The sequence below is a fragment of the Oncorhynchus clarkii genome, chromosome 20, assembly GCF_045791955.1.
Source record: "Oncorhynchus clarkii lewisi isolate Uvic-CL-2024 chromosome 20, UVic_Ocla_1.0, whole genome shotgun sequence".
In the NCBI taxonomy this organism is placed as follows: Eukaryota; Metazoa; Chordata; class Actinopteri; order Salmoniformes; family Salmonidae; genus Oncorhynchus; species Oncorhynchus clarkii.
Window position 1 is genome coordinate 14,677,532 of NC_092166.1, and position 23,101 is coordinate 14,700,632.

Genomic DNA, 23,101 nt, shown 5'->3' on the forward strand with positions numbered 1-23,101 from the left:
ACATCATAATACCATAGGTCTTGTCTTTTCCCCTTTTAATACTATAAATAATTGCTTCTCTTACACCCTGTAAAAGCTCACTCACTCACTGACTCCCGCACGCACTGACACACACGCACGCACGCACGCACACACACACACACACACACGCACACACGCACACACACACGCACACACACACGCACACACACACACGCACGCACACATGCACACACAGGAGAGGAGAACTTCCTAAAGCAACCATGTACTGTGTTTGGAGTGCAAGATTCGGTATTATTCTTATTCACAGCCCTGTCTTGCTATTCTGAACCTTTGAGAGAGCATCCACCAGCAACTTTAATGTAAATCGCATACTTTTCATTCATAAAAGTTGTTTTATAATCTTAATCCGTCTTGTGCAGAAAGCCGTGCGCTTCAAACATCCTTGTTCTCAACTCAAATGTCTACGTGTGCATGTATCCCGGTACGTGTCTGCAACTAAAGCCTTCAGATGGCAAGAGGATGCTCTGTTTCTAGACTACTGACCCATGCTTGCCCGCAACAGTTTCAATCTATTCGGGACTGTATTAGCCAAATGTAGGTTTTGCGCCTTCTCCCCCCCACTCCGTTTTATGCCGAAATACTTTTTCTGGACTCTTTATGCTTCAATATCAAAGCCCCAGCTGGAGTCTACATGTCTGCCTGGAAATGTCCTAAGCAGTTGAAGTGGCTGCATGTTATTAGAGAACTCTGTAGTCCACTGGACCAAAACTAATGAGGCTGGGCGGGAGACATGGATACGGTACAGGGTTCTACTTTAGTTCTAATTGAAGGAAGGCAGTCTGTAGACGTCTGACATGGGACGATGCTCTAATGCGTTAACAAAACAGTCTAGGCTAGTCTACATCTAACCAACATCAGGGGAACCGTTATAAAACAGCTTCTGGAAAAAAAAGTTATTTTAACCTTTTCCCCAACTTTTTTTTACAGACATACTTCAAGCCTTCTAGATGCGTCAAAACAGCTGTTTAGTGACATATGGTTTTCCAATTCCAAGGGTTAATTTCTATTATTGACATACTCAAGCCTCTTGAATCATCTACATGGCCTCCACCTGACCAGCACCAGACCTGCTCAACTCCAGTGACTTTGAAGTGAAACTGACCAATGTCCAACTGGCAACATGGTCTCAGGGAATTCGTATTATTCTGTATGTAAATCTGTGACTCTCCCTTTAGTATCATATGCTACATAGCGTTAGGTTACATTATGAATGGAATAGCGGTCGTGCAATATCATACGAATTAGAGGACGTATATTGTCATATTGTAATGACCTTGATAGATCATTAGTAAAATAATATCCAAGACAGTGGATCGCTTTCTCGAATCAAACAGTTTTTTATGCAACTCGAACACGTATGTCCGTAGCCTACGCCAGTAAATCGTTATACATAAATCACTAACTCTGATAGCTATCTCACTGATCCAGGACGTAAGATAGAGAGAGAATAGTCAAGCATGGCAATATAACACAACCTGTGGTGCCCAGCCCCCTGCCCTAGCAAACAGCAGGGGGGCTGGTATGCTGTACTCCGCAAAACTCGTGCCCTGATAACCACACAACAACAGAACACAAGCACACAAAAATGTCCAAGCACGTCGCTACAGATGAAGTCATTTATAATACATCTTGGAGTACGTATAGTACTATAATCTTTATTTGAGACCAGGTTGCTTGGTACATCCTAACAACAAAGAAGAAATATAGCTGTAAGCAGCCATGCCGGGGGTCAAGCTATGGTCCCACAGCACCACCATTAGGACACATCGCCCTAGGATGAGCTACTTCTGAACACCTGACCATGACCATGTCAAACCACAGTGCTGTCTTATCCGTGGCAATGATGTTGCTCTCCTTTATCTTCTTTTGCCCTAACTTTTCTTGGTACTCACTGTAGTTCACTCATTAACAATTCAATTAGACTCATCGTTTATTTGAAACATTCGTTTATTTGGTGAATTGTGTGCTGTTGCTAGGCTTTTAAAAGGGACAGGCAGTAGCATCTATGGGTGCACATCTTTAAACTCAACATTTTCCAAGAGTCTAGCTAAAACAACACAGCCCCTATAAGCCAATGAGCTGCATAAATGTTTGTTCTTGTCCAACAGCGCCAACATGCGGCCAAACTCAACCGTTCTCTACAGGTTAGTTAGAATCACATCCCCGAGCATGTGTGTGAAATGTAACCACTGTGAGTCAAACAGATCAAGGGATATGAATACGTTCCTGTAACAGTGCCACTGTGTGGTCGATCTGAATGTGCTTCCATATGTTGAGTCTTGACAGTGTTTGGAACATGGTAATCAAATTGTATTACAATACAAATGTCTCTTTCTGAATTATATGCATTTATGTGTCAGGTCACGTCCACTTGAGTCTTTATTGGCCAGTATCGGACATACTAGTCTGTAAAAACATACTTTGAAAGACCTTGATCCATTGATGCCATGTATCAAGTTTCGTGCAAACCGATTATTTGGTGCTAGAGAAATAGCGTTTTATGTGTTTTTCACAAAATTCTAAATAGCAGAAAATCCATCATGGTGGACCTTATGGATCCTTGAGGCGACTTTGTTCCTTGTGAGGAGAGGGTCATATGTACTGAATTTAATGACTAGGTCACACGGGGTAAGGGGCCTGACCTTTCAAAGTTTGCATTTTCAATCGCGTGTTATAGCACCACCACGTGGCCATTGGCATGGCATTGCATGAGAGGGTGTGGCCCTTGGTGCTTTACCAACATGCAAGGTTGCACCCTCCTAAGCCTTACCATCTCACGGGAATTTATATTTTTTTCACCAAATCATCGGCAGGAGAATAATAATGAATTGCAACAAATACAAAAGGGTTTTACACAGCTTCGCTACTTGAACCCCTAATTATGGGGAGAATTTACGTTGGTGGTTAGGTGAACTAACGAAGAAGGTTATGATAATTTACGTGAGAGGATCCGAGAACTAAAACGAAATTGGTTAGGTGAATTTATATAGCAGGTTAGGTGAATTGGGTTAAGTTTAGAATAGGTTTTACGGGAAGGGTTTGCTAAAATGCTACCCGAACGCACAACCTTTGGATTGTTAGACAGTTGCCTTTTACGCCCACTCATCCTCTCCGACCAACCAACCTCCCTACTTTTGCTTCTGTCTAAACCCACTGGGCACAGACGTCAATTCAACATCTATTCCACATTGGTTCAAAGTAATTGAATTGAAATGATGTGGAAACGACATTGATTTAACCAGTGTGTTCAGAGTGGGAAGTAACTAGACCATTGGTAGGTATCAATCGTCCTTGATATGGCTGGGCAACAATCGTCCCCACTGCTGGTCGCCACCACCTCCAAAAAGGTAGTGATTTGGAACTTCCGGGAGGTTCCGGGTTTGATAGCCTTGTGCATTAAAACCTGAAAAGTGGGGCCTGCACGTTCTTGTTTGGACATGCATCACTCTAGTACCCTAGTTGAGTTACAGAATTGTCAGACTTTTGGGGTTCTACCCATGTTTGTGATTTCAACAAAATAATTTATTTCATACCTCTTCTTGTGTTCAAAGATGTGGTGATGTAAAATTAGTTTGTCTTAAAATCTATATGGCTATCATATACAGTTGAAGTTGGAGGTTTACATACACCTTAGCCAAATACATTTGAAACACAATTCCTGACATTTAATCCGCGTAAAAATTCCCTGTTTTAGGTCAGTTAGGATCACCACTTTATTTTAAGAATGTGAAATGTCAGATTGAATAGTAGAGACAAATATTTATTTCAGCTTTTATTTCTTTCATCACATTCCCAGTGGGTCAGAAGTTTACGTACATTCAATTAGTATTTGGTAGCATTGCCTTTAAATTGTTTAACTTGGGTCAAATGTTTCAGGTAGCCTTCCACAAGCTTCCCACAATAAGTTGGGTGAATTTTGGCCCATTCCTCCTGACAGAGCTGGTGTAACTGAGTCAGGTTTGTAGGCCTCCTTGCTGGCACACGCTTTTTCAGTTCTGCCCACACATTTTCTATAGGATTGAGGTCAGGGCTTTGTGATGGCCACTCCAATACCCTGACTTTGTTGTCCTTAAGCCATTTTGCCACAACTTTGGAAGTATGCTTGGGGTCCTTGCCCATTTGGAAGACCCATTTGCGACCAAGCTTTAACTTCCTGACTGATGTCTTGAGATGTTGTTTCAAAATATCCACATAATTTCCCTCACTCATGATGCCATCTATTTTTTAAGTTCCAGCACCAGTCCCTCCTGCAGCAAATCACCCCCACAACATGATGCTGCCACCCCTGTGCTTCACGGTTGGGATGGTGTTCTTCGGCTTGCAAGCCTCCCCCTTTTTCCTCCAAACATAATGATGGTCATTATGGCCAAACAGTTCTATTTTTGTTTCATCAGACCAGAGGACATTTCTCCAAGAAGTACGATCTTTGTCCCTATGTACAGTTGCAAACTGTAGTCTGACTTTGTTATGGCGGTTTTGGAGTAGTGGCTTCTTCCTTGCTGAGCGGCCTTTCAGGTTGTGTCGATATAGGACTCGTTTTACTGTGGATATAGATATTTTTGTACCTGTTTCCTCCAGCATCTTCACAAGGTCCTTTGCTGTTGTTCTGTGATTGATTTGCACTTTTCGCACCAAAGTACGTTTATCTCTAGGAGACAGAATGTGTCTCTTTCCTGAGCGGTATGACGGCTGCGTGGTCCCATTATAATGGCCGTTGTTGGTGGAAGAAGGTGAGGACCAATGCGCAGCGTGGTAAGTGACCATATTTTTTATAAAGAAATTGAACACTGAACAAAAACAACAAAGTGAACAAACGAAACCGAAACAGTTCTGTCCGGTGCAGAATACAAACAAAGCACCCCCCCCCTCCTCTTCCATACTTCAAGGTGGGAACTACACATGCAGAGAGCATCCGTTCACCTACTCTGCATCTCACAAAAACATGGTGGTTGGAACCAAAAATCTCAAATTTGGACTCATCAAGCTAAAGGACAGATTTCCACCAGTCGAATGTCCATTGCCTGTGTTTCTTGGCCCAAACAAGTCTCTTCTTCTTATTGGTGTCCTTCACTAGTGGTTTCAGTGCAGCAATTCGACCATAAAAGGCTGATTCACGCTGTCTCCTCTGAACAGTTGATGCTGAAATGTGACTGGGAAGCATTTATTAGGGCTGCAATTTCTGAGGCTGGTAACTCTAATGAACTTATCCTCTGCAGCAGGCAGAGGTAACTCTGGGTCTTCCTTCCCTGTGGCGGTCCTCATGAGAGCTAGTTTCATAATAGTGCTTGATGGTTTTTGCAACTGTACTTGAAGAAACTTTCAAAGTTCTTGACATTTTCCGCATTGAATGTCCTTCATATCTTAAAGTAATGATGGACTGTCGTTTCTCTTTGATTATTTGAGCTGTTCATGCCATAATATGGACTTAGTTATTTACCAAATAGGGCTATCTTCTGTATATCACCCTGACCTTGTCACAACACAACTGATTGGCTCAAAGGCATTAAGAAGAAAAGAAATTCCACAAATTAACTTTCAACAAGGCAAACCCTTTCATTGAAATGCATTCCAGGTGACTACTCATTAAGTTGGTTGATAAAATGCCAAGAGTGTGCAAAGCTGTCATCAAGGCCAAGGGTGGCTACTTTGAAGAATCTCAAATATAAAATATATTTTGATTTGTTTAACACTTTTTTGGTTACTACATGATTCCATATATGTTATTTCATAGTTTTGATGTCTTCACTATTATTCTACAATGTAGAAAATAGTAAAAAATAAAGAAAAACCCTTGAATGAGTAGATGTGTCCAAACTTTTGACTGGTACTGTATATTGTTTGTATGCTTAGGCTTTATAGATTGTTTATTTGTATGTGTTGGGCTTCAGCTGAGATTATTCTTTACAGAGTCAGGTGTATTTGACCAGGCATCAATCGTTTCCCGATAATTCTAATGTTATAACTTCTAATAGTTGAAAATAAAAGAGAGCCGCACACTCTAGGAGCTCAGATGCAAAATTTTATTACCAACGTTTCGACAGCCAAGCTGTCTTCATCAGGGTATTACTTCTAATAGTAACTTCATACACTGGCGAATTGGGAGAGAGTGAGGTGATTGCCATCTAAGAGCCAACCTCTTTTTTTGCAGTAGTGCCAGCAGTAATCATCTCTGATTTACAGAGAGATTCAAGGAGCTATCATTGTTAAGTAACATAGTAGATGCAAAGCATTGAATATTTACATTCATGCACTTCAAAATTGATTTTGTAACTTTGTCCCAGAAGCATTTAGCTGCTATGCACTCCCACATCATATGAAGGAATGTACCTACCTGATTTAGGAGACACAGTGAACAGTTAGGAGTTGGGGCCAATTTAATCGTAAAACATTTCCTTCATGTTAAATACTATCTGTGAACCATCTTAAAATGTAAACGTTGATGGTTTGGGTTATGGGATGCCCAAGGCCAGATGTTTTAATTTTCTGTTCCAGTTAAAGTTTTATTGGCAAGCTCAGAATATGAACTTTCCAAAAGTTGTTTATATGTATTATAGAGAACAGTTCTATCAGGAGCCTAGATAATTTATTTATGAATCCCATCATAGGATGGTTTGTTAGTTGGGTTTCCCAAGCTGACCTACATTGGAAATATTAGAAAAAAGGAGTTTCCTGGTAATGTGTATGTGTTCTCAAACCATTACTGTCCATTATATCGGCAAGGGTATGGATTCCACATTTGGACAATTGGGGGGATGCAAAAGGCTGCCCTCCAGATCACAAGGAATGATTGTGAAATATTGGAGTATGGGCTTGCTATTTTGATTCCCAGTTACATTTGTTTTCTTAAATGTTGTGCATAATAGAGATTGTGGGAGCAATAATAGGACCAAAGCGTAGCTTCCGCTGTTTAAGGGATATATGCGTGAAGATCTTTTCCAGGGCAATAGGATTCACCATATTTCTCTCTATACTCAGCCAGGGGGCAGAATAATCAGGTCTAAACCAATTTAGAATGGGATGAAATGCTAGTGCCTGGAAATACAAAATTTAAAGTTTGGTATGGGTAGTCCTCCTACATCCTTCCCTCTTTGTACATTTGTTAATTTAATCTGGGATCACTTACCTTGCCATTTACACTACCGTTCAAAAGTTTGGGGTCTCTTAGAAATGTCCTTGTTTTTTAAAGAAAAGCACATTTTTTGTCCATTAATTAAAATAACATCAAATTGATCAGAAATACATTGTAGACATTGTTAACGTTGTAAATGACTATTGTAGCTTGAAACGGCAGATTTTAATGTAATATCTACATAGGCGTACAGAGGTCCATTATCAGCAACCATCACTCCTGTGTTCCAATGGCACTTCGTGTTAGCTAATTCAAGTTTATCATTTCAAAAGGCTAATTGATCATTAGAAAACCATTTTGCAATTATGTTAGCACAGCTGAAAACTGTTGTGCTGATTAAAGAAACAATAAAACTGGCCTTCTTTAGACTAGTTGGGTATCTGGAGCATCAGCATTTGTGGTTTCGATTACAGGCTCAAAATGGCCAGAAACAAAGCACTTTCTTCTGAAACTCATCAGTCTATTCTTGTTCTGAGAAATGAAGGCTATTCTATGTGAGAAATTGTCAAGAAACTGAAGATCTGCTCCCTTCACAGAACAGCGCAAACGGTCTCTACCAGAATAGAAAGAGGAGTGGGAGGCCCCGGTGCACAACTGAGCAAGAGGACAACTACATTAGAGTGTCTAGTTTGAGAAACAGATGACTCACAGGTCCTCAACTGGCAGCTTCATTAAATAGTAGCCGCAAAACACCAGTCTCAATGTCAACAGTGAAGAGGCGACTCCGGGATGCTGGCCAAGGAGATGTAACTTCCCAGGGAGCTTTGGTTTCTGAGGAAGCATGTAAGATATGTAACAGACGACAAAGGTTATCTGAGGATAATTGATTTTTAACAAACCCGCTTTAGTACAGATGTACCAGTTTGGGTAAGTTTATAGACGGAACGACAGAATTTTATAAAATAGTTTAAAATCTATGTTTATCAAAGATAAGAGGCTATAGTGAGTACACTGGGTGGCGTCCTTCATTTTTAAAAAATAAAACCTACATTTGTGCTGTTAATCATTTCAACTAACAGTGGATTTAATTGGTTCCAAAATTTTAAATAAACCTCATGAGGAATACTGTCCCGACCAGGTGATTTGCCTTATTCCTGTGATCCAATGTCAGTTTGAGTTAATTGAGAGAGAGATGTGGGCTCCCAGCAAGGCGACTTCTTCAGTTGAAGGAAGTTGAGTTCTTCTATCTTTTTAAAAGGACTCAATCGGCCTTGGTGTGGATTTACAATTAGAGGTATACAATTCTTCATAGAAATGGGAGAAATATTGGTTGATTAATTTCGGTAATTAATCTGATAGTGATTCAACTGATTCAGATTCAATAGCTTGTTAGCCAGTAGACGACTGGGTCGATTGCCATGGAGAGAGAAGTTGCTACCTGGTCTGAAATGGTTTTGTTGTTGTTCAGAACGCTCTAATGTCGTTCCAATTCTGATATATTCTTTAATTGTGATTTATTCAGCCCAGATGCAAATGCAGTTGAATTGTTTTTAATAAAACCTTCGATGACATCCCATAAAATCAGAGGGTCATCGCCTGAGTTTTTGTTAATCATTATGAAGACATTCAATTCAGTTTCAAATTGTTCACAGAAAGTAGGATTTTGTAGTAAGGAAACATTAAAGCGTCATCTTGTGGCTCTTTCAGGAGATTCTGACACTTGTATCTAGTAGTAGTAAGCATGATGATCAAATAGGCTCATATGTCGAATTTCTATTTAAAGATTAAAGAAACTAGAGGGGTAGATAATAATACGAAATCGATTCGGTAGAATGTTTTGTGCCTGGTTGAATAGAAAGTGCATTCTTTTGCTTTAGGGTTTTGAGCTCACCAGGCATCAATGAGGTGGTAATCAGAGAGTATATGTTGGAGAGGCTTGGTTGCCTGTGGATTGTAGTTGGTCTTAGATTTGATTTGTGCTGCATGTCCAGAGTGGCATTAATAAAGACAATTTTCTTTCCATGATGTATACGTTTAAGGAAAGTGATTCTGCTTTCTTGGTCTTCGCCTTTATCAAGGATGGGGATTTTTAGTTTTTTTATGTATCATTATGATTCCACCCTTTTTGTTTGGTGCCTGGTGAAAGAGCAGCCAGCTTGTATAAATGGTTCTTTATTCTAGGTGCGTCCTTCTGGAACAGGTGTGTTTCTTGGAGCATTGCTATATCATTATGGTTTCCTTCTAGAATATCAAGACTGAAATGTTTGATAGGACTATTAAGGCCTTTCAAGTTCCAAAGAGAATAGCTAGTGTTGCCGTTGTTTTTTCCCAAAATGTGATTGTTATCTTTAGTGTTGATACAAGCCCGTGGATGTAAAATAATAAGTGGGATGCACAGGGAAACCCACCCATTGGTTGATCCCCAGCCAGAAGACCCTCCCTATAAACCCTGAAATCTGACATGTAGATAGACATTTTCGCGATCTAAAAGTCGCATTCCTATTAACCTCCAGAGTAGTGAGCGTGGCTTTATCACAATGCTACATCATACCGGAATAATTGAATGTAATAGCTCAGATACACATGAAAACATGTAAAAACCCTGGGAATGTCACTCTCTGACCTTAGTTCCTTTGTTTTTGTCTTTGTTTTAGTATAGTCAGGGCGTGAGTTGGCTACCTAAGTATGAGAATCATACTTAGGTAGCCTGGGTTTCACTTTTGGTTTGTGGGTGTTTGTTTCCGTGTGAGTGTTTGGGCCACAGGGTACTGTTTCGGTTTTGTATATTCACGTCATCGTTTATTGTTTATGATTCAGTGCTTTCTTTAATTAAAATCATCATGAACACTTACCACGCTGCGCTTTGGTCCTCCTCTCTATCTCCAGACGACATCCGTTACAGGGAATCGATGGAACATCGCTCAGAGATGCACAAAAACAATAGAACATCCAAAATGGGTGAATATTTAAAGTATTAAAAAATAAATATAATAACAAAATTATACTAAGAAAGTAAAACAAAATAAGTAACCAATCCAGACCTTTACAGCGAAGTTATTAAACTTGATGAGTAACGGTAATGAGGAAAAAAGAAAGAAAATGAAAACAAAATGAAGATATGCAAGCCTAATATTATATAATAACTCATCATTGCCTGTAGGGCAAGTCCTCCCTGGGAGTAGCCTAAACAGAGGAGAACAGGAATCAACAGGATGAAATGGTGTAGTGGTAGCCCATATGGGACTTGCCATCTCTCCTTGCCAGTACCAGAAAAGAAACACAAAATTAAACAACAATTAGTAGGGGGATAGCTACCAACTTACATTGACATATTTAGCCCAAATGGATTCAATGTGCTGTAGCCACACAAGAAAACAGTGCCAGTACGTATGACACTTCCATATATTGACCATTGTTCATTAATTGGCGTAACCCTGAATGTCTATAGGTTTTAAGGCACACCCCAGGAGGTAGCAGCAGTCATTTTTGGACACTGGTTCAGTCAGTGTTACACACGTGTTAACAGGTTAGTCGGGTGGAAAGTGAGCCCCAGCACCATTAGTGGTGATAATGTGTTCACTGAAGGGTTTAGGGAAACACTCCCCACTGTGTGCTTGTTCATGTAGGGAGGAAACACTTCAGGAATAGAGGCAACATAGCAAAGTCAATCATGTCACTGGGTTGCTTGCTGCTGCCTCTTACACACACACACAGACATAATACTTACAGTGGAAATCTTGTGCAAATGCCACCTAAAGTGATTTTCAGTCTTTTAGTTTTCTGTACCCGCTCAGGTTTAATGGAACAGTCCAGCCAGCTGCTGCTGCCAGTTGCAGTCTGCACAGCAACCCTACTGTTAGTGCTACATGGCTTTTCCCAACACAACTCTCCCTTAAGCCATCCTCATGGCAGAGAGAGAATAAGAAAAAGACACATGTATGCATACTGTACATACAGTGTTAATACACATGTAAAATACTCTAGCTCTGCCAGGACAGTAGTGATGGGAGGGAGGAGGTCGATCGGCACAGCCGGCACAGCCAGAAGCACCAGGAGTGCAGCAGCCCGACAAGGTGGCCCAGTGGTGGGGGGAGTGGAGCAGCTGGTCCACCTGCTCCAGGACCTGTGGTGGATTGGTGTGGTCTCAGGAACGACACTGTCTGCAGCAGAGGTAAAAATACACCATCACTGACCTGATGAAGATACACTCTTGTATTGAAATGTTGCCTAATGAAAAGATATGCAGTGGAGAAATCATACGTGCAGGCCATATATTATTTCTACACCATCATTGGCCAGGAGTTTTTCCTGGTCAGTACATACAAGATAAACTCAGGACCTTAACTAACCATCACCTCTCTCCAAGGAGTCAGGCTGTTAATCATTATGGCTACTCAAATTGGTTACAAAAATGTGTCAAAAGTTAGATTGCCAAGTCATTAATGCAGTTTGTGAAATAGGACAATTAGACTCAATATTCAGATGTTGTATTACTGTTAGAACACACTGTATGAGGTTTCTGTAAGAGTGACAATATTTCCCACAACATGCTTGTCACGCCCTGACCTTAGAGAGCCTTTTTATGTCTCTATTTGGTTCGGTCAGGGTGTGATTTGGGTAGGCATTCTATGTGTTGTATTTCTTTGTGTTTGGCCGAGTGTGGTTCCCAATCAGAGGCAGCTGTCTATCTTGTCTCTGATTGGGAATCATACTTAGGTAGCTTTTTTTCCCATCTATGTTGTGGGATCTTGTCCTTGTATTGTTGCTGTTGAGCCCTACTAGGCTGTACGGTTCTCTCTTTCTTGTTTTTTGTGGTTATCATTAAAGAATATGATTAACCTACCCCACACTGCATCTTGGTCTAATTCCACCAACGACGATCTTTACAGAAGATCCCACCACAAAAAGACCAAGCAGCGTTTTCTGGAGGAGTGGACATGGGAGGAGATACTGGAAGGCGAGGGACCATGGGCGCAGGCTGGAGAATATCGCCGTCCTAAGGAGGAAATGGAAGCAGCAAAAGCGGAACGGCGAAGATACGAGGAGTTGGCACGACGTAGCATGCACGAGAGGCAGCCACCGCCCAAAAAATTGGAAGGCACACGGGGAGATTGGCAGAGTCAGGTTCTAGACCTGAGCCAACTCCTTGTGCTTACCATGGGGAGAGTGTGAGGCACCATGTTATGCGGCTCTGCGCAGTGTGTCTCCGGTGCGCATTCACAGCCCGGTGCGCTCTGTGCCAGCTCCTCGCATTTGACTAGATAGAGTGGGCATTCAGCCAGGACGGTTTGTGCCAGGTTAGCGCTCCTGGCCTCCGGTGCGTCTCTTCGGTCCAGGATATCCTGCGCAGGCTCTGTGCACTGTGTCTCCGGTGCGCATTCACAGCCCAGTGAGTCCTGTGCCAACGCCCCGCAGTTGCCGGGCTAGGGTGAGCATTCAGCCAGAACGGGTTGTACCAGCTCTGCGCTCCAGACCTCCAGTGATGATCCATGGCCCAGAACCTGTAGTGATGATCCATGGCACGAAGCCTCCAGTGCTGATCCATGGCACGAAGCCTCCAGTGATGATCCATGGCACGAAGCCTCCAGTGATGATCCATGGCACGAAGCCTCCAGTGATGATCCATGGCACGAAGCCTCCAGTGATGATCCATGGCCTGGAGCCTGCAGTGAGGATCCATGGCACTAAGCCTCCAGCGTAGGTCCCCAGTTCGGGGCCTGCAGCGAGGGACCCCAGTCCGGGGCCTGCAGCGAGGGTCCCCAGTCCGGGGCCTGCAGCGAGGGTCCCCAGTCCGGGCCTACAGCGAGGGTCCCCAGTCCGGGGCCTGTAGAGAGGGTCGCCGCACCAGAGGCGCCACCAAAGTGGTGTGAGCCAGAGGTGGAGCGGGGTCTACGTCCCGCACCAGAGCCGCCACCGCGGATAAATGCCCACCCGGAGCCTCCCCTATAGGTTCAGGTTTTGCAGCCAGAGTCCACACCTTTGGGGGGGTACTGTCACTCCCTGACCTTAGAGAGCCTTTTTATGTCTCTATTTGGTTTGGTCAGGATGTGATTTGGGTGGGCATTCTATGTGTTGTATTTCCTTGTGTTTGGCCGAGTGTGGTTCCCAATCAGAGGCAGCTGTCTATCGTCTCTGATTGGGAATCATACTTAGGTAGCCTTTTTTCCCAACTATGTTGTGGGATCTTGTCCTTGTATTGTTGCTGTTGAGCCCTACTAGGCTGTACGTTTCATTGGTTCTCTCTTTCTTGTTCTTTTGTGGTTATCATTAAAGAATATGATTAACCTACCCCACACTGCATCTTGGTCTAATTCCACCAACGACGATTGTTACAATGCTAGCTATGATGACAGCTACTATAATGAACTCCAGTTCAATCCTACCACACTCCCAAGTCCTATTCAGGAAGCCTGGAAATAGAGGTTGAACCATCACACACTCAACCAATCAAGACTTATAAAATGTTTCCAGTTTCTTGCTGTCACCACCTGTTACCATTACACTTATGACAGCCTGATGTAGTTGTTACAACACATTTGTAAGTGTTACGGAAATGTCTCCCAGTCGAGGGCTGATGAGGCCTGACAGGCTGCAGTGCTGTTAGCACACGCGCACACACACGCACGCACACACGCACGCACACACAGTTTGACAGTTTGACCCTGAACTGAACCCACTCCTCATACTGGGGGGTGTCAGTCCTCATCAGCGAGTTCGACTCCAGAGTTAATTTAAGCGGCTGGTAATTGGGGGCTCAATGACCTCTGGTGTGAAGTGTTTGTGTTCAACCCTGCCTGACGGCCCCTGCGTGTGTGTGACATACACTGAGTGTACAAAACACGGTTAACTTTCCGTGACATCGACTGACCAGGTGAATCCAAGTGAAAGCTATGATCACTTGTTAAATCCACCTCAGTCGGTGTAGATGAAGGGGATGAGACAGGTTAAAGTAGGATTTTTAAACCTTAAGACAATTGAGACATGGATTGTGTATGTACTGTATGCCATTCAACAGGTGAATGGGCAAGACAAAAGATTGAAGTGCCTTTGAACGAGTTATGGTAGGTGGCAGGCACACCGGTTTGTGTCAAGAACTGCAACGCTGCTGGGTTTTTCCACATTCAACAGTTTCCCGTGTGTATCAAGAATGGTCCACCACCCAAAGGACATCCAGACAACTTCACACAACTGTGGGCAGTCTGGCCAGAGTGACAGCCATATTTATAAAAGGCTTTTAGTCAGGCGGTGGGCCATTTAGGGGGAGATTCCCCCCACAGATAAGCACCAGCTGACGACTATTGGCACTCCCCCTGTGGGGTTGGGGGGAAAAGGTAAGAAAGAAAGAAAGAAAGAAAGAAAGAGAGAGAGAGAGAGAGAGAGAGAGAGAGAGAGAGAGAGAGAGAGAGAGAGGAGAGACACATCTGCAGGGGAGGAGTGGAAGAGGTGTTGGGAAAAGCTGGGAAAAAGCCTGGGAAAGTTCAGCATCTGGAGTCTAGGTGGGAACTGGGACTTAGACACATCAAGCTGTCGGACTCTATCTCGTGTTAGTCCTGTGGAAGGCAGGCTAAACATAAAGGTCTGACTCCATCACAGTGGAGCAACTAGAGGTGAACATATAACCTGAACTTATCGTGAACTGTGAGAGAACTTTTGAGTTCATTTCAACCTTACAAATGTTAAGGAGTGTACAGTGAGACCAATAACAGTGTTTAAACTGAGGTATATTGTAATGTCACATTTCATGTAATCACATTTCGTCTGCTCATGCAAGATAAGCTCATATGTTTAACCCTTTCTCTCCAGATTCACCGACACACAAACCATCAACAGCTCCTTCTGTGTGTGATCTCAGTATCAGCTGTGTTCATTTCAGGTATGCATTTAGACTAACACCATGAAATGAAAATTTTCCTCTCATTTCAGAAGTACACTATATATACAAAAGTTTGTGGCCTCCCCTTCAAATTAGAAGATTTGGCTATTTCAGCCGTGTATAAAATCGAGCACACAGCCATGAAATCTCCACAGTGGCATTAGAATGGTCTTACTGAAGAGCTCAGTGACTTTCAACGTGGCACCATCATAGGATGCCACCTTTCCACAAGTCAGTTTGTTAAATTTCTGCCCTGTTAGAGCAGCCCCAGGTTAACTGTAAGTGCTGTTATTGTCAAGTGGAAACATCTAGGAGCAACAACAGCTCAGCCTCGAAGTGGAAGGCCACACAAGCTCACAGAACGGGACCACCAAGTGCTGAAGCACGTAATGTGTAAAAATCGTCTGTTCTCGGTTGCAACACTCACTACCGAGTTCCAAACTGCCTCTGGAAGCAATGTCAGCACAATAACTGTTCGTCGGCAGCTTCATGAAATGGGTTTCCATGGCCGAGCAGCCGCACACAAGCCTAAGCAATGCCAAGCGTCGGCTGGAGTGATGTAAAGCTCGCTGCCATTGGACTCAGTGGAACGCAGTGGAAATGCGTTTTCTGGAGTGATGAATCACACTCCACCATCTGGCAGTCCGACGGACGAATCTGGGTTTGGCGGATGTCAGGAGAATGCTACGTTCTCCAATGCATAGTGCCAGCTGTAAAGTTTGGTGGAGGAGGAATAATGGTCTGGGGCTGTTTTTCAAAGTTCGGGCTAGGCCCCTTAGTTCCAGTGAAGGGAAATGTTAAGGCTACAGCATACAATGACATTCAAGACAATTCTGTGCTTCCAACTTTGTGACAACAGTTTGAGGAAGACCTTTTCCTGTTTCAGCATGACAATGCCCCTGTGCACAAAGCAAGGTCCATACAGAAATGATTTGTCGAAATTGGTGTGGAAGAACTTGACTGGCCTGCACAGAGCCCTGACCTCAACCCCATCGAACACCTTTGGGATGAATTGGAACACCAATTGCGAGCCAGGCATAAGCGGCCCAACATCCGTGCCTGACCTCGCTGATGCGCTTGTGGCTGAATGGAAGTCCCCGCAGCAATGTTCCAATATCTAGTGTAAAGCCTTCCCACAAGAGTGGAGGCTGTTATAGCAGCGAAGGGGGGACCAACTCCATATTAATGCCCATGATTTTGTAATGAGATGTTCGATGAGCAGGTGGCCACATACTTTTGGTCATGTGTATCAACAGAGTCAGTGCTGACAGTCAGTGCTGTCAGTGCTGTCAGCTTCAAGCAGCAGCAGTGCTCCCAGTTTAATGCCAACGCCCTTGGTAGGAGACACTATGAGTGGGTGCCTTTCTATCCAGGCAAGCAATGAATTAGTCATGGCTTTCATTCTCGCTCTTGTCTTTATCCTCATCTATCATGCTTATTTTGTCTCTGACTATGTCCCAATTATCTCTCCTTTCTCCCAAAGGGTGCACTTGTTCACTTCTTTCCACTGATTTCACTGATTTGAAAGGAAATTACTGGTATAAGAAATATATTGGAAACTCCCACTAGCCTATGCCTCCACCAATCCAATGCTTTTATATTTGTGGGAAGTAGTGAACGAGTGTACACTTCAGGAGATTTCTTTAGCAACAAAACCAACACTTGTGCAACTTTGGGGCAAAACAGATGGGTTAGGCTTAGATTGTTGACAGTATGTACACTATATTTCCTCTCTAATATTTATTGAAAACATAAAGATATTTGCACAATGAGAATTGGTTCTCTCAAATACATATTTGCAGTTGTTGGTTAGCTAGCTAGTAAATTTGAGATATATTAGCATAGATGTGACTTCAGTCAAAACACCTCAAAACAAGACATGGTATCAAAAACAAGACAAGACTAGCTGAAATGAGCCACCCAAGATTCCCCACACGTCAGCTTCTTGTCATTGTTACTAGCTATCTGGCCATCCAGAATCACAACAACACACTGCCTTCTTCCCCATTGAAGAGTGCACATTGTTTTCCTGACGTTGTCAGCTAATCCTCTATTTCTCCCTCTCCCTTTATTTCTCAAGTGTTTGCCTAGTCATATTCATTTGATGTTCCTTTTTCTCATGATTATTCTTTCTTCTGTGTCTTTGTCTTTCATTTTATTGTCCGACTGTCTTTTGCCTCAGGAATATAGTACCATTCCATAGAATGTCTTACATCATGCTTTAAGGTCCCAGTCCAAGGTTTATACCATCTTCAAACTCAGATTATTGTGTCTATGTTTCTAGGAAAATTACATTTAGATATGACAAATTAATACATTCTCATATCTAATCATATTTGGGTCAAGTTCTTAATCCCTGTACAATCAAATCTCCATTCTAGACAATAACCTCAAGGACTGGCTTTTGTAGCTGGCATCAAAACAGGACTAACTAACATTTCTTTACGATGTTCTCTGATGTCACTTCCTGTCCCAGATGACTACATCAGTATCTCCAACAAACCTGACCTTCAGTGCACAACCACCACAGGGGAGAGGCAGCTTTTGGTTCAAAGCATCTGCCCAACAATGTCAATCAATGCTCTTTGGACCTAGGTCTCTAATAAGTTATTGCTAGGTTTTCCTGATTATCTACTCAAATCTTGTTTAGTTCAAAGCATCTGCCAAACAATATAGATAGTTTTTTCTGGTCAGGTTACAGGAAAAATAGGAAAATTATCCCTAGCAATGAGGTCTCTGTTCTCCTCTTGCCCCTCAATGCCCTATACTACAGATGGTGGGGTGTGACAGCAAGCTTTACTCCAGTGAAACGGTAGATAAGTGCAGCGTGTGTGACAGGAATGGCAGCTCCTGCTATAGAGTGTCTGGATCTTACTGGAAAGGGAGCACACAGTTAGGTATAGCTTAAGTAGTACAATATTTATACAGCATATCCTCTGTTTTTAAGTAACGTTTCAACATCTTTAAAATCAAAGAGCTTTAACCTCAATGTCGCAATGTGCCTGGAAATAGAGGCTCAACTAAAGTGGGTGTTTTTGTTTTTCCTTTGGATCAGGTTATGTGCTACCGACATCCAGATCATTGAGAGACGGAAAACAGAACATTTTCTGGGTAAGATCCAGATCATGATGTATGGAGGTTTATTGGGATACAGTAATTAGAATTTTTTAAACTTAACAAGCAGAACATGCTTGGAGGATATTATTCAACTTTAAAGTTTGGTAGTAGCCCATTCCTGCAGTCAAATGACCAAATCTCACTCTAGTGGCCTCATGGGTGGAATGTTAATATTTTTCATATTTTCATAATTACTAAACATTATTTTTTTAAACACGCCAAACACGCAGTGTTTCTATGTCAAACGGTTTAGCTATATTCCAGTCTTCTGTAATTTATATAAAGTGTAATTTTGGGATGCAAACTCTAAATGTATTATATTTCAACTCTATATCTGACATGGTAAAGGTGTCTTTTTTAAGCCCCTATCCATGTGTGTGAGGTGGGTGTATACTTTTGTTTCAAAGTAGATTTGTTTAAGACAAAGAAACACTGTATGACCCTGATTTAGCTCACTGCAGTAAAAGGTTAAGTTATAGTTGCTAGAATAAAAAATATGAGCAGTTGTTGATTTCTGCGCGATTAAAAAGGCCTTATCCAATCAACACTGTCAGGGTTTGTGGAATAAATAAAAAACAAAATTAAAAAGAACATATATTTGCTTTGCCCCAGCCCTAGCCGATGAATCAGGACACTTCTTTTTCAATGGGAACACAATTATTGACAATCCCCAGGGACCAGGGGCTAAATGTCATGGTAGGTATTTAGGTACAGTATGTACTGTAAGTAACTAGGGCATGCTTTACAGTGATTACTCAAATAAACCTTTGACATGTTGGCTTTGTTGTATATGTGATTACAATTCATCATACTATTTTCTACAAGTACTACAACCTGAATGGAAAACTGCCCCATATCACATACGAGTACACCATACCCCGCACTCCCGAAGCCAGCACATCCACCCCTAGCCTCAGCTCCAGATGAAGTTCAGATACGAGCACTGTCCATGATCTCCCCACCTCAGGATCCAGTGGTCCCGGAACCGTGGACCCCAGTGGCCCCAGAGACGATAGGCAACGACATCACCACAGATCTCTCCTTCACCGATAACGAGGCTATGTATGATTATGGAAAGCTGGGAAACCATAGTGGCCTTCTGGTCTCGGACGAGCCCCGAGATGTAGACAATGGTCTGGATCATGACCATGAAGGTCTTCCTCTCTTCCTCAGCCACCAACCAGCCATGCTGGTGTTCAGAGCTGTCAGGGAGATCTACCACAACAACCTGGAGAATAAGCTTGGAGACCAGGGATATTCTGCACCTGCTAACTACAGTGAGTCTGGATATGAACTTTGCATCTTGACTATTTAACAGAGTTTTACTTTAAAATGTACATACATTTTGGTATCTGTATTGAACAAGGACATTGTCCGGTAGTCTGTCTCTTTTATTTGGCAAATTTCTTGATATCTTATAAGTATTTGTGTGTCATGTATTTATATTCTTACGGGATATTAGGAAAAAGTTTTGATGCCCTTTTGTGATGTTAGTGTTCTGTAGAATTATGTGACTTTATGTATTAGATTTAAAATAATTTGTCTATGTATTTAACCAGGGACAGATTCAAACTTGATCGACAGTGACTCTCCCGGTTCAAAGAGCACCCATCAACCATCAAAGCCCCTCCGACGAAGCATGTTCCAGGAGGCCCCAGACAAGCCTGGAGGCCCCAGATGAGCCTGCAAGGATGGCTCCAACCTCTGCCCTTTCCTGGAGCTCAACTCCAGCAGCTCCCTGGCCATAACCTGATCCGGCTGGAGATCTACCCAGGCAGCCTCATCCTCCACGGGGGCATGGCCGATGACAACGCCCCCTATGGACTCCTCTTCGAACCAGAGCCCAATGGGACAGATAGCTTTTACCTCGTCAACCTCCAGCTGGTGGCACCAGTACAGGTCCCTAACACAGAGAGGTGAGCTGCCTAGGTGGAGCGGTGGGGCAAAGCTTTAGGGAGTGGGTGAGAGGAGAGTCTGCCCAAATAATGTTGAAGTCGGAAGTTTACATACACCTTAGCCAAATACAATAAAACTCAGTTTTTCACAATTCCCGACATTTAATCCTAGTAAAAATTCCCTGTCTTAGGTCAGGTAGGATCACCACTTTATTTTAAGAATGTGAAATGTCACAATAATAGTAGAGAAAATGATTTATTTCAGCTTTTATTTCTTTCAGCTTTTATTTATTTCATCACATTCCCAGTGGGTCAGACGTTTACATACACTGAATTAGTATTTGGTAGCATTGCCTTTAAATTGTTTAACTTGGGTCAAACGTTTCGGGTAGCCTCCTACAATAAGTTGGGTGAATTTTGACCTATTCCTCCTGACAGAGCTGGTGAAACTGAGTCAGGTTGGTAGGCCTCCTTGCTCGCACACACTTTTTCTATAGGATTAAGGTCAGGGCTTTGTGATGGCCACTTCAATACCTTGACTTTGTTGTCCTTAAAACATTTTGCCACAACTTTGGAAGTATGCTTGGGGTCATTGTCCATTTGGAAGACCCATTTGCCACCAAGCTTTAACTTCCTGACTGATGACTTGAGATGTTGCTTCAATATATCCACATAATTTTCATGATGCCATCTATTTTGTGAAGTGCACCAGTCCCTCCTGCAGCAAATCACCCCCACAACATGATGCTGCCACCCCCGTGCTTCACGGTTGTGATGGTGTTCTTCGGCTTGCAAGCATCCCCCTTTTTCCTCCAAACATAACGATGGTCATTATGGCCAAACAGTCCTATTTTTGTTTCATCAGACCAGAGGACATTTCTCCAAAAAGTACGATCTTTGTCCCCATGTGCAGTTGCAAACCGTAGTCTGTCTTTTTTATGCCGGTTTTGGTGTAGTGGCTTCTTCCTTGCTGAGCGGCCTTTCAGGTTATGTCGATATAGGACTTGTCTTACTGTGGACATAGATACCTTTGTACCTGTTTCCTCCAGCATCTTCACAAGGTCCTTTGCTGTTGTTCTGGGATTGATTTGCACTTTTCGCACCAAAGTACGTTAATCTCTAGGAGACAGAACGCGTCTCCTTTCTGGAGCGGTATGACGGCTGCGTGGTCCCATGGTGTTTATACTTGCGTACTATTGTTTGTACAGATGAACATGGTACCTTCAGGCGTTTGGAAATTGCTCCCAAGGATGTACCAGACTTGTGGAGGTCCACAAAATTTTTTCTGATGTCTTGGCTGATTTCTTTTGATTTTCCCATGATGTCAAGCAAATAGGCACTGTGTTTGAAGGTTGGCCTTGAAATACATCCACAGGTACACCTCCAATTGACTCAAATGATGTCAATTAGCCTATCAGAAGCTTCTAAAGGCATGACATAATTTTCTGGAATTTTCCAAGCTGTTTAAAGGCACAGTCAACTTAGTGTATGTAAACTTTTACCCACTGGAATTGTGATACAGTGAATTATAAGTGAAATAATCTGTCTGTAAACAATTGTTGAAAAAATTACTTGTCATGCACAAAGTAGATGTCCTAACCGACTTGCCAAAACTATTGTTTGCTAACAAAAAAATTGTGGAGTGGTTGAAAAACGAGTTTTAATTACTTCAACCTAAGTGTATGTAAATGTCCGACTCCAACTGTAGATGTGCTTTTGTTTGAAGGCTCTTTGCACCTTCATATTGAATTACGACTACCTTTCTATTAATTACCTAATTTGTTGGCTTCAATTTAGTTTAATTCAGACATTCAATCACCTTTCTCCCTCTGTGTGCGTCTCATCTCTTTTTCCTATCCTCTGGTTTTATCATTATTTTACCTTCTCTCTCCCGTGCGTTCCAGCAGCAATGAGTTTGAGGTGCGATTGCTAGACCATGACATCAGCCTTGCTGACTTGTACAGATGGAAGGTATCTGCGTATGCACCCTGCAGTTCAACATGTACCACAGGTGCAGCTACCAGTCACACCACACATACAATGTACACATACACACACATACTCTCAAACACGTTCACATACATTACACCAACATTAACAAACACACATACCGGTACTGGCAAATCACTTATTGTCTCTTCTCTACACATTGATCATACCTCCCACTAAAGATAGTTTAGTCTCATGAACAAAATAACCATAAAGGATACATGTTCAGTGGGATATTTAGTGTAAGCCTGATTGTTTAGTATTATATTGGTCATGGTAGTCTATGCTCTGCAGGTATCAGTATCGGTGTGTCCACTATGATGGCTCTTGAGGTGGACGAGACTTACTGCGACACCGTGACCAGACCTGAACCCACACATGAGTTCTGCACTGGGAGGAGTGCCCACCAAGGTGACATCACATCAGTTCTCATGGACTAGGATCTGATGGTGTGAATTAGGGCTGTTACATTGACCGTATTACCGCCACACCGGCAGTCATGAGTCATGACGGCAGTCAGATTCCATGTGACCGTTTAGTCACAGTAATTAGGCTTCTCCAAGCTCTGATGCTGCTGATGGTCATTAGTAGCCTACCAAACTTGCTAACTGCCTGGCACTCTATTGCCCCTCGAATCATTCTGACATCAATTCAAATACAATGTAAAATCCAATCAAACACTTCATGAGAGCTCATGTTGCACAACGTTTCTATAAGCTATGCAATTGCGTGAGAAAACAGTTGTGATGGCCTCTTAAAAATATTTGTGTGATTCTCAAAACTTTTGGCAACGACTGTACACTGTTACTGCATGATGCTCTCGATGGTGCAGCTGTAGAACTTTGAGGATCTGAGGACCCATGCCAAATCTTTTCAGTCTCCTGAGGGGGAAAAGGTTTTGTGGTGCCCTCTTCACAACGGTCTTGGTGTGTTTGGACCATGATAGTTCATTGGTGATGTGGACACCAAGGAACTTGAAACTCTCGATCCACTCCACTTCAGCAAGGTCAATGTTAATGGGGGCCTGTTCGGCCCTCCTTTTCCTATAGTCCACAATCAGCTCCTTTGTCTTGCTTATACTTAGGGAGAGGTTGTTGTGAGACAAAGGAGCTGATC

The 23,101-nt window shown here is 42.6% G+C and overlaps 1 pseudogene; it reads left to right on the forward strand.

The window, feature by feature from the left end:
• The first annotated feature begins 242 nt into the window (after window positions 1-242).
• LOC139376883 (ADAMTS-like protein 2) lies at window positions 243-22,425 on the forward strand (annotated as a pseudogene).
• Window positions 22,426-23,101: the final 676 nt, after the last annotated feature.